Here is a 13166-nt window from a genome sequence, read left to right as displayed (position 1 = left end):
CTGCACTGCTCAGCAGCACTTTATCCCGGCTACCATTACAATGGTTTGACATTTTCAACGGACGGATAGCTTACATCTTCTTTCTCCACTTGGTTGTTTGCTTGTTGTGATTAATGTCCCATGTCCTCTTGTATGTTTGTGTTCTTGGCCTATACGGCAAACCAAATTCCCCCTCGAGGGACAATAAAGATGAACAGAACTGAACTAACTCAAAGAGGAGAGAGTAACTTTGGAAGATACACGCTTGATTTGTGTAACTCCGACTGCTGGGGCCTCATATTATCTTTGGCTGGGCTTTGTAATTATATATATAATATAACAATATATGCAAAAACAATACAAAAAAATAAATTTCTTTGTAGTTTTATATTAAAATGGTAGTTTTTTTGCTAATAAATTAAATGTATTATTATATTATTAAATGTTTGAAATAAATTATTAAATAATAGCAGAATATAATTATTAAATAATGTTTATAATAAATTAATTTCTGATAAATTTTGAGGTAATTATCGGGGTAATTTGGCAGTAATTCCAAAGAAATTTCAAATAGGTTACTTGCTAATTATCACCTAATTACCATTAAATTTGCGGACCTGTAAAATGAAGTGTTACCTAAAATTTGTTGTTTTAAACTGACAAACATCATTTGTGTGATTCATGGCGCAATTCAAACGCGATCTTAAAGATATTTGCCTTTCGCTGTAGACTATCGTACATATTTTTTTCCAAAACAAGGTCCAATGGAAGTCACCAGAAGGGGAGGGATTTCACCTCTCTATATGACGTGTGCTTACGTAAGCTAGTGCCAACCAGTTTAAATCGATAATATCATGACACCCATCCATCAATCAATCTGCATTTTTTAGCGACACAAGTATGTGTGGAGCCACACTACTATGAAGCTCAGTATCGCGCTACAGTCTAAGCCCGTCCACTTTTTGGCGTCCAATCAAATATGAAGGATTTGATTTAAATACCCCTTGTAACCAATACCTCTTGTGATGCCATTAGGCCCAAAACTACTTTTTTCCATAGACTTACATTGAGAAAGAGACGTCTGTAACTCAGCAGATCTTTTTTTGTTTTTTTAGATAAATCAAAATTCCAGTATGAACACTCTTATAGCCCTTATTTAAATCATTGGGTCCTAAACGTTGTAAAATGCACTAATAGCCGAATCCAGAGTTATGTCCCTTCCTCTGTTCATGTGAATGAGACCCAGACCGAGGCTGGAGCGAGGGCTGGGAGGCGGGGTTAGCAAGCCGTGACGACAGCGTGACGGCCGTGACCGAGCCATGTGACCGAACTATGTGACCGAGCGGACGCTACTGCGCCTGCTCCATGGGCCCAATGGTTGTGGAAGATCGCGGGAAGATCCGGGTACTTTTCCACTTGGAAGTCGAGCCATTTTGGCATCATGCACCACTGAGCAACTTTCATAGGAATGAACGCTCCTCCAACGCTGTATCCAGTTCTCTTATACAATACATCCATGCTTGTACCTATACACCACACAAATATTCCGTTTCCCTGGGAATACATCGCAGTACAGAAGCTCAAGACGCTCTAACATCTATTTCACTGGGACTTTCAGAAGGGGTAAGAATGACTCTTCTTCTGCACAGTGAAGTACAGCTGCACAGATGTTTGAGCATGAAGCGGGCCAGTCACTGAAACCAAACTCCATGTGAGAATTTGCACGACTGAACAGGAGCAGTTTCATGCAACACTCCTGGCAGACATTCTCCAAATGAACCATTAGTATTATTTCAGGAGGCCCGTGTGTGTGTCCAGAGGTGACCCGTCACATGCTCGTCTTATTCATGCTTATAGTTCATCTGAATAATTGATTGGATACATCTCATGCTACTTCTAGAGAGACGTGTCGGTGAAATGTCAACACTTTTCCACCCAATTAGCCCATTCGGCCGCGCATGAGTTCTTTCGAAGAGTTATAGCGCCGCAAGGGTACGAGGTGGAGAGCAAACTGTGTTCTCTGTGCCAAACAAACGGTCACAGAGGAGCATGACATCAGCATCAATCTATAAAAGTGTCTGAGTGTGTAACAACAAAAAGTAAAACCTGCTACCTGAACGTTTGGCTGTCATTGCTGTTATTTAGTCTTGTGTTAGTGTAAGATTTGATCTTAAAGCCAAGAACACGAACACAATGCCTTCAATGAATCACTCGACAGGCTGCAGATGTTCCACGAAAGCGCTCGCCTGACGGATTCCCGGCGGCTCCAGTGTTAAACCAAGAGGTGTTCCATCAAAGCCTTCGTGCCCCTGAAGCATGACAGCCTGGCCGTGACCAACATTAACCCATTCAAGGTAACGCTGGCCATGCATATGGAGTCCATATGGGTCATTCTCTCGGGGTAATAACTAGGTGAGGTGATGGAAAGCCTCAAGCACTTCAAAACCCTCTCTGTCTCTGACTCGCTGTGACAAAGCCAGGCTGAAACACGGGGCCAAACCACCAGTAATGCTCTGACTACGGGTCACCTCTAATTGTTCAGGTTGAGCAAATCTGGCGTACTGTTCCTAACTTGGAACCATACAAGAGAAAATGGTCCAAGATTGATTTTATAGCCTGGGGGCCAAAACCTGGGAAAGTGAGCAGGTTTTGTTCTTTTATTTTGAAGTGCTGAATTTTTCTAAAAGAGCTGATGTTGTGGAGATGCTCATGATTATCACATTTATTATTTTTATGTATGGCAGTATTTTCTGGAGTCTATGGGATGTCAGTAGTGAATTATTGCATGCCAGTTTTAGCCTGCAGCTTGACTTGACTTTTCATGGCTTCCACTTGTTTTGAAACAATGCTACAGGGGCCAAAGGTCTCCCCCATTCATCAGGAGATGCACGCTATCCAACAAAGTGCTGCATATGGAGGAAAATCTGCAAGCACGGCAAATCAACAGTGGAGGAGGAGGAGGAGGAGAAGGGGGGGGGCACTCGAGCTGCAAACATGCTATGTGATCTACAATCAGCAGTGCTGTCAGAAAGCTGATGATCAAAACAGATAGGATGCTGAGTGCTTTCCAACCGGCAGCCTTGGAAACATTCGTCTGGATGGTGAGGTATGGGGAGGCATTTTTCCTCGGGGGATGGTACATCTGCCCCGATTAGTTTTTACCTCCATCATTCAAATTTCTTCTTCACTTTCATGCTTCGTGTTCAGATCTCAGATCTGAGATATGCTTCAAAACTATGTTGATGTGGATTTTCCTACAAGGGGAAAAAAAACATTTTGTTTTAACGTTTAATGCTGATCAGGAAATCTCCACAGTAGACTTTCCCAGGAAAAGAAATCAATGCTTATAGTTTATTTTCTTTTCATTATTTCTACATAAACTGACGATTTGCAGCTTAAACTGATTTACTTTAAGGTCAATTTTGGAAGAATTTGGCATCTGTGGTGCCGTGTTTTGTTTAAGAATTCACAGACAAAGTGTATTTAAGAAAGCTAGCTCATAAGCTCAGTCGCTAACAGGACAAACAGTTAAAGGAACAGTGTGTAACATTATAATATAATATTAATAACTACGTTTTCATTAGTATATAATCACCTCAAAATAAGAATTGTGTTTTCGTTGGCTTAGAATTAACCCTTCATATCTACATAGGGAGCGGGTCCTCTTCACAGAGTCCGCCATGTTGCTCCACCATGTTTCTATGGTAGCCAAGAACGGACAAACCTAACCCAATCAAGAGAGAGACTATCGCATTTTTACGTCACCTGAAGGCCACCGTAGTTCTCTGACACGCTTGTGAAACTGCGGTAACGTGAGCCGCAGAGTGCAAATAAAAAAATAGAACGTAATTTTAAAGACATTCCACGTGTCATGATAACGCATTTTAGGCTTTTCGCACGTCATTTCACGCCACACTTTTTTTCTGTAGTGACGTTTTTCACGTCTTCCATAGTGAGATGATGTTACGTTGTTTCTGTACGTATTTTACTGAGGTTAAGTACTTGTTTAAAAGCCCAGCCACATTTTTCCTAAACCTAGCTAAGTGATTTTGTTGCCTAAACTTAGTGAGTGTTTTTGTTGCCCCATGCTGGTACTCCACCTTCATAAAGGTGTGTAATATTATACACGCCTCGGCGAGTCAAAACGTTACACTGACACACTGTCGTCTGTTGGACAGGCAGGTCTATTATCGGGTTGCATTTAACACCACGTCGTTACCGTGAAACAGTACAACAAAAACACTTAGTTAGGTTTATGAAAAACATCATGGTTGGGCTTAAAACAAGTACATAAACTAAGTAAAGTATGTACGTAAACAACGTAACATAAGTACGGAAAACACGTCACTAATGTAACTTCAAAATAACTCAACAATACTTTGGGGACTCAAACACTGGTCTCCTGGTTGAAAGTCCTATGTTTGTTTGACCCATCAACCCACCGTAAGTAGTCTTTATCCCCTTTTATTCTACCTCACCAGCTCTGAGTGTAGCATATTCACGTGGGATGCGTTTATATCAGTTTATATCATTACAGACTACAAGGCATGAAATGACACGCCAAAGACAAGAATGGTGTTGCGATTGCACACAAATTGAAATCACCTTTTGGTTCACTCAGGCTGTGGGCCCAGAGGTGCCATGATCATCTGTCTGGAGTGAAAAAGAGAGAAAGTCAAAGAAATTTCTTGTTGTTTTTTTTATTAAGGTGGAAAAGATATCAAGAAGAAAACCATCTGGTCCGGTCGGTGTGCTTCTTTCCACAGCTTTTCCACCCGGATTGTTGCCATTGTTGTCAATTAGCTCAACATACTGTATGTCTCATGGAACATGACTAATGATGGCACGTTATGTAATCCTCATAAAGAACAGATCGCTGTCAGAGATTAGTCACGAGGCCTCCCTCTCTCTGTCTCGGGGCACTGCCAGTATCAAAGAGCAGAATCAACTGAATCTAATGGATACTTGCTTCAGCTTCTGGGAAGGCTCCGAGTCTGTCTTTGTTTTTGTCCTCGTAAATGCCCGTTCAAAATCAAATTATTGTGCTATGAGTCATGTCGCCCATTTGGGCGAGTTACTGTTGCCTGATTGCTGTCCCTCCCTTTGTGCAATAGGGTTGGGATGTATTTATTATAGCTGTAATTAAATGTGTTTACATTTTAATTTTATCTGTGATTTAATCTACTCTGACTGAGAAGTGAAAATAAGTTTCCATGACCGACTTGTTGGAAAATATGCACGCAGACAATAAAAGTTTTGCAGGGGTAATACGTTCGATTTTGTACTGGATTGTGTGAACTCGTGCGTCCGTCCCTGCAGCATAATGATTTGTTTATGTGTGTGTGTCAGTGCTTGCGGTGTGCTGACAGCCGGGAATGTGCTGTCTGTTATGAGCCAGGCATTGCTCTTTCTTGTCAACATACTTTGTGAACGGAGGCGAAAAGGAGAGCGAGTACTTTCTTGTCTTGTCATATTGAAGAATTGCTCTCATTTTTGGTTGTTAATGCGCCTTCAAAAATCATATAAATCACCGAGTTTTCACCTTTCAGTGGAGTCAAGTAGGTCTGCTTTATGTGAAACTGAGTTCCACGCTGTCGAGTCGAGCTGATACACTCATAAAAATGATTTCCAACCCTTCCTTGTACACTAGAAATAATGTTAGCCCGATTAAATTTTCTAACACCCAAGGCGATCAGGTGAACGGCTTTGCCTGATTATCTCAGTGATTAATCTTGCTGACGAAAAAAATTTAAAAAGCAAACACGTTATGAGGCTCACACAGACTAATTATGGAAGCACTTTGCATTCAACAATAAATAAAATAAACATCACTGTAATTTTGAGATCTGCATCTCAGAATGGAGAAAAAAGTATCTCATAATTATGCAACAAAATATATTGTTTTTATGAGACAATTATGTTTCAATTATCTGCATTAAATGATCAAAACACTGCTGATGATATATACTGTTTATTTGAAGCTTTGTTGCTATAGGACATAGTTTGGGTTCAAGGTTACTTCCTGCCCGACGTGATCTCATCCCTACATCATGTAAGAACGCTTGTAACATAATGTAAGCTGCGGACGTAACGTCACGTGACATAACATCGTAAGTAAGTATCACTCAATTTTTGTTTTCACATGGGACACGAACGCCAGTCCCCTGAGTACAATTCCTGCAAATGAAATGGCTACTATGGGGGACTACCATCATCACACATGAATACAACGGGGCTCATTCAATATTCCAATACACCATTTTGGAAAAAATAACAAACTTTGGAGTGTTATTTAGCCTCCTTCCCATCAAGCTAGTATGACATGGTTGGTTACCAATGGATCCCTTGGGTTCTCTAGGTTCTTCATAGATATCTGTACCTTCACTCCTGCTACAGCCTCTGAAAGACAGTAAAGTCGGTCGGGATCGCAGGTGTCAGGGGGTTCATAACAATTGCAACTAGTCAAATATACATTATGGATAAATTGACTTGGAATTATACGACATCAAAATTTAATTATAGATATCTGTTTGAATAGAGGTCAATGGTAAACATTGACTTGTTGTAATTAAGTTACAGACATCTACAATTATCTCCAGCTTCCTCCCACAGTCCAAAGACATGCAGGTTAGATTCATTGTTGACTCTAAATGTCCCATAGGTGTGAGTGGGAGTGTGAATGGTTGTCCGTCTCTATGTGATAATCTGGCGACCTGTCCATGGTGTGACCCGCCTCTGCCCAATATCAGCTCGGATCGGCTCCAGACACTGAATAGGATAAGCGTTTACAGATAATGAATGAATGTATGAATGAATATCTACAATGAACATTTCCACTAGTAAGACATTAATTGTTGATATCAAGAGTTAACATTCTGTCTAGTGAGAAATGAATTGTAGATATCTTTAAAGGTATGATATGTAACCGTTGTCGGTTGCCGTTTGTAAATACACCGCATTCAAAGTTGTCCACACCTCCACAGCTCAAGCCGAGAGAGAGAGAGAGAGCAACGGTGGTCGAGCAAGCTATAGAGTGACTGAAGAGAGAGAGCGGCGTTAGTGAGAACAAAGCAGCAAATCACAGAAATAAAAAGTTATTTTCTGATTGTTTCCCGGCAGTTACATTCTGAAACACACAACTAACTCTGCATAACTCTGCGCGAAGGTGCCGAGTTGCTGTATTTTGAATGAATACAGGCTTCCTGTCTGCAGACTGTGGCTCAGCGCTGCTCTCGTCAAACTACAGACAAACACCGATCATAGCTGCACTCACAGCACAGAGAGGAGCAGGGGGAATCACTGGATCACATGCACATAATAACACACAACCAGTTCTCATTCGTGAAATAGGACCCCTTTGTATGTGGAGACTTGTGCCTTGGTACTAGAAGCCGAGGGGCGTGACAAAGCGGTGGCATTTGACCACCTGAATGGGCTGCACACCCTGCGCGCTGTTATTGGCTGGAGGTTACACGCCCACGTGGGGCAAAAAGGCACTTTGCAGACACCCAGGAGTGTCCCGAGTAAAATAAGAAGAAAAGAGAAAATTCAGGCAGGTGGCAGGGTTTCTGCAGAAACAGACACCGCCACACACTTCTAGTGGGACATAAGTGATGATTGACAGGGATTATTTTAGTCTATACATTGTTTTTTAGTTCATTCTTGCATATTATACCTTTAATTAGAATTGCTACCAGTCCAAATCACATTATGGATATGCTGACTTGGAATTCGAACTCGTCAGAAAGCTTTTTTGACATCTACAATTGCTATTAGCGCTACTGATTCAATGTTAAAAGGGCTTGCCATAGCCTGTGTAGCTCATTACATGAAATATGAACTTCTCACCGTCATTCTTGCCCTAAATTGCGCCGTTATTCAGCTTAAACATCCAAAGACGACGACCGTCTATTGAAAGCCTGCCACCTCCCATTGACTCTGCCATTACTCAACCTTCAGATAAGGATCAGCGGTCAGGATAAGCGCAGATAAAGGTGGAGAACGACATTATTCAACAGTGTGAATAATTGAGGAGCCTGCAGTCGATTTTCCCGAAAAAGAAGAGGAAGACTGTAGCGGTGACTATCCTTATCGGTGGCGCCGTGGGTCTCCACCCCCGACACAGACATCTGCCTCGTTGCAGTGCTCGTGCTGGGTGAAAGAGGACAGGTGGGGCGTCCATCATCCATGCAGAAAGGACAGAGGAACCTTTAAGTCAGCAGGATCCATTGTTCAATGAAGGTCAGTGGTAAGGTGGGAGTGAAATAGGGCGACACCGGGGAGAGTGATAATAGCTCATCACGGTGGAGGTTTCTGATTCGCTGCCATATACTTCATCATGCCCTCTCGACGAGCACTCCACTTCTGCTTAAGACAAGGTCACACTGTTCAAATCTGGCAGCGTATCGTCTCCGAAAACTAATCTGAAGGTTGTGGTGGTTGAATAAGAACTTCACTTGCAGTGAGTCGTACCGGAGTCATCAGAGTTGACGGCAAATGTACACACCCACCCTTCCATCCACCAAAAAAACCTCCACACGCTGATTTTCCACCACGCTACTTCGACGTCAAACTGCTGTGTTTCCAGTCGAGTCTTCTCTTAACAATATTTTCCTGTTGGTTCCCTGTATACCAACCAAATAGGTGTATCATCATCTCTTGCTCTGGTTCTCAAACTACAACATTAACTGCACACCACAAATATAGTTTTTAAGAGGCAATATTTGAGGGACAGAAGTGGAAACATATATTTATGGCTAATTTCACTACATTTGAATGCATAGTTGTGGCTTGATCAAACCACAATGCCATTTTAAACCATCTTTATTGTGTATGACTAAAGGTCTTTACAAACTAGTCCGAACCAAGACGGCAAACTTTATTACTCCTTTCAACCTTGATAAAGACAGCGCAGAACAGATCCACTCCTTCCGTTCTTACCTTTCACAATAAAAGCCCTAGATATATAAAATTCGCAGGCAAGTATTTCGCATTTTTGTGTGTAAAGGTCTTAAGGCGGCAACTAATGATTATTTTCATTGTAGATTAATCTCTTGATTATTTTTCAATTTACTTGTTTGTTCATAAAATGTCCGATAGTGAAAATGCCCATCATAATATCCCTGGACCCCTGTTATGACCAACCAGTCCAAAATCCAAAGATATTCAATTAACAAAAGGAATTCAAGCAGCAAATTCTCATATTTGAGAAACTGGAAACAACAAATGTTTGGCAACTAAAATCATAATTTGTTTCCCATCATAAATTAATAGAAATCTGTTTGATGTGTCTCAGAAGTTCAACAGGATGGCTGCACAGGAAGAAAACACTAAATGCATATTAGACGCCCCGGTTGTTTTACATCTAATTGACTATGAAGGGAGGGATCATGGTTGTAGCAAATAAAATATGGTGATGATGGTTGGGGTTAGGCAATCAAAGCACTTGGTTACGATTAGGGAAAGATTGTGGTCACAGTTAATAACAATAAAGCTAATTACAGGACTTAGAGTGCCCAGTCTCACAGTAAAGTGTGTAATAGACCCGCCTGTCTACCAGAGGAAAGCGTGTCAGTGTTGAGTTTTATGTCGCCGAGACGTGAATAAGCTCGTTCGAGACGAGCCAAGCCTGCGCACAATCAGTCACCGGCGATTTGCAGCACAATGAATGCCGGTCAGCTTTGTGTGTGACTTGATCCCAATTTGCTCTGACATCATGCACGCGTTGACAACGGTAACCTCACGAGATCGAGGCAGCTGCAGTTTTTAGAGCCTGCAAGACCCAGGGCATGCTGGGAAACACCTGGCTGTCACCTGATCAATGAGCTGATTGGCTCATAGTTTGACAACAAACAACGTGTTGTAGAAAGTCTGAACTTTCTGTGTAATTGTGATATTTAACACTGGATTGTAGGCTATTAGTCTCATGCTGTGTAATGAAGGTTTCATCAAACATAGACTATCTTGTGTGGTGGTTGATAAAAATAATAATTATTATAATAATGAGGGTTATTTATATATCACTTATCAAAACAAGTGCTCATTACAAAGTGCTTTACAAGGCAGACATACAAATATAAATAAATCCCAACGTGGTCTGCAAGTAGCCCACAGATCGGATCTAACAGGATGTCACTTTTCCTGTGACTTCCTGTAAATTCTTTGAAGGCTGCTGGAAACGGCTGGAAACTGTCCGCAGCTTCTTGTCTCTGCCCCCTGCTGCTGCCGCCTGATCTCGTCTACTTTCCAGGTGAGGTGCAGTTCATCTCGATCAAACCTATTATTACACGCCTGCATGACGGTGATGTGTCTTATAGTGACGGTTATCACATGAGGTTTGTCATGTGTTAACTAGTGACGGAGGTCTAACTTCAGAGTTAGTATATGAAGTGAGAAAGACCATTTATGGTGGGCAGATATAGTGAGATGGATGGGTCCAACAAACACAGGACTTTCACCCGGAAGATCTGTGTTCGAGACCGATGTTTTGTTTTACTAGTTACGTTATGTTTTCCGTACTGACGTTATGTTGTTTACGTACGTGTTTTACTTAGTTAATGTACTTATTTTAAGCCCAACCATGATGTTTTCCCTTAACGTAACTAAGTGGTTTTATTGCCTCAACCTAAGTGAGTTGCTTGGTACTGCACGTTAATACATGCATGTTATATTCACTTCTCTGCAAGGAAATACATGACACTGACACGCTGTCCTCTGGTGGACAGGCGGGTCTATTTCATGCTTTATAGACGACGGCACTATAGATGAATCCGGCAACCGCTTTGTGTGTTCCGCAATCTAGCAGCGCCGCCATTACTGCGGTGGCAAGTCTTAGTGACTCACAGCTGAGAACTGGTAAGGTTCTTCTTGAACTCCTAGACATCATTGTCAAAAGTGATGTTACATAGAGAGTAAAGGTAAAAGTAGAAAATTGTTCACTTCTTGCATTCAAATGTGCGCGTATTGTTGGGGGACGTCAACGCAGTAATGGCGTCTTGGTTACTTTTGGTATTTCGGCAGATTTGTGTGTATATATAACAATTTATAGGAAGTCGAGAAGAGGTGGGAATCTGTCTCCTGATCCATATTGAGCTTCAGATTTTTTAGATGAGATGTACTCATGTGCTCCCACTCAGCATGTTGGCAGAAATGTTGTCAGGCTCAGTGGTGAGATACTGAGATTTGTGCAGATACAATTACTGCAGCCCAGATATTACAAGCCAATACTGCAGTTTGGGAAACACTTGGATAAGCCCGAGTGTATGTTTGCCACATCACATTTGTCTTATTTTTGCATCTAATTTCCCTCCCTCAGTACTGCTAATCATCCCGGCTGAAGAATTCACTGTTTCCCCTCCTTCATTTATGCATCTTTTATAATGATGCTCGAGAACCCTAACAGGGTTTTTCCCCATGCTTTCACTCGTTATTGGATTTGAAAAGTCTGCTGCAGGCGGCTCTGTGATTGTGTAGCTGCTGACATTTGTTTTTGTGCTGTGGTGCGTTCAGAGCTGTGGGAACCTCCAACCTCTTGACACTGATGATCAGCAGCCTTTTTATTGGAAGAGAGCACTGAATTCATGTATTCCTTTTCATGTTGTTTGGTTATTGTTTGACTTCTGGGCTTGGTATTATATCAAAGCTTGTAAATGTTGTTCAGCGTCCAAAACTTAAACTGATACTTGACCCAAAATCTATCTTTGGAATATAAAACTGTAGGCTTGAGAGAAAAATAAGTAGTTTTATTTGCTGTGGAGAACAGCGGCCGTGCTCAGCTTCGGTTGAATTGGATTCAAACAGTGACCAGTTTTTACAGTTGAAAATGTATCAAATATCAATTAAAGCCTGCCAAAGCCCTCTTGCAGCATAACTCTCATCCTTCTGTTCATTTGTATGCTCCAAACACTCATGTTTTCACCAAAATATAGCTAAAATATAGCTAAGAATCCATCTGTCACATCAGGGCAGACACATCAGCCGTCTCTTTAATGAAATGTCACCAAACTTAAGGCGTCATATGCTTCAAATTAAGTGCTTGTCGGATCATTGAACAGCTCCTGAGACCCCCTTCTCAGACGCTTTCGTTAGAATTTGGTGGGGCTGCATCCAACAAATTTAGGTATATTCCAAAACCAACAATCCAACAAGAATGTCCACTTCATGCAGCGATTGGCCAGATGTGCGGAGGTGAGAAGCTATAGGCAGAGTTTGAACTGAAGCTCTCATTTTCTTCACTTTTTGCGTGTTCAAACCGAGAGATATTCCAGAAGTGGGCAGTGTGCAATTCACCATGTCTCTCTCTTCTCAATGATGGCAGTGTCAGGATTAATAAATACAGAGGGAGGACTCAAATGCAGACAAACACACACAATGCAAGCAGGTGGGATGAAGGGACACTTACTAGAGGCTGTAGTCAGGAACAGACTTACAAGCTGGCAACGGGATGGCAGGTTGAACAGTCAAAAGAGGCAACAGGTCAAAATATTGGAGCAAGGAACAGGTGGCTGGATGCAAAGACAGTGAGCAACACAACAACAAACTGTCAGGAGCAGGTGGAAACGGGTTGGTATAAATACTGTGGGGGGTAATTGGAGAATGAGGAACAGGTGAGCATGTGGATGTAGGCGTCAGGTGACTGGGACTGGCGGGGAAAGTCTGAGGGCATCTGGTGGATGGATGGGAAATGGCAATGCATGGGCCTGGAGGAAGTGAGAAGTGGCTGAAGACAGGGACAGAGATACAGACTGAGTCAAAAAACAACTGAGGAAGCTGTTGTGACTGATCAGGGCATATCTTGTTTTCATCTACTTTGTGATATAGAGCGATGGCGGGCTGTGCATGTACTGTAGATCTAGAGTTACATCCAGGTAGCTTCTATTTTGCCTCATCTCATTACTCAATAGGACAGAGAGAAAAGTGATTCTTGCAGTGGAGATGGCTTTGGTAGATTAAAGGAGACCACTGAGCTTTTTTTCAACTTGTTCAATGTCGTCTTTGCAAGAAAAATCATCCCCAGGCATCGGAAACTTCGACGTAGCATCTGGCGTAGCTGCAGAGGCTCCAAAGCTACACTGTTAACCCCTTAATGCCCAACTATAAATCCATCTTTAGAGACCCACCTCATGCTCTTCCATTGGTCAAAACTGTTCAATCCTTCCTAGGGTTGCCAACTGTCCTATTTGGCTGGG

At 41.9% G+C, this 13166-nt stretch overlaps 1 long non-coding RNA gene across 1 annotated transcript in view; it reads right to left on the bottom strand.

The window, feature by feature from the left end:
• LOC119497217 overlaps positions 1–12508 on the bottom strand; it is a 37215-nt gene extending 24707 nt beyond the window's left edge. Inside the window, exon 1 of the long non-coding RNA XR_005208885.1 lies at positions 12380–12508. This is a non-coding gene — a long non-coding RNA (uncharacterized LOC119497217). The remainder of the gene's footprint in view (positions 1–12379) is intronic.
• Positions 12509–13166: the final 658 nt, after the last annotated feature.

Source organism: Sebastes umbrosus, chromosome 11 (genome assembly GCF_015220745.1).
Source record: "Sebastes umbrosus isolate fSebUmb1 chromosome 11, fSebUmb1.pri, whole genome shotgun sequence".
Classification (NCBI taxonomy): domain Eukaryota; kingdom Metazoa; phylum Chordata; class Actinopteri; order Perciformes; family Sebastidae; genus Sebastes; species Sebastes umbrosus.
Note: the sequence above shows the minus strand (reverse complement) of the source record. Positions and strands in the feature narration are given on the sequence as shown.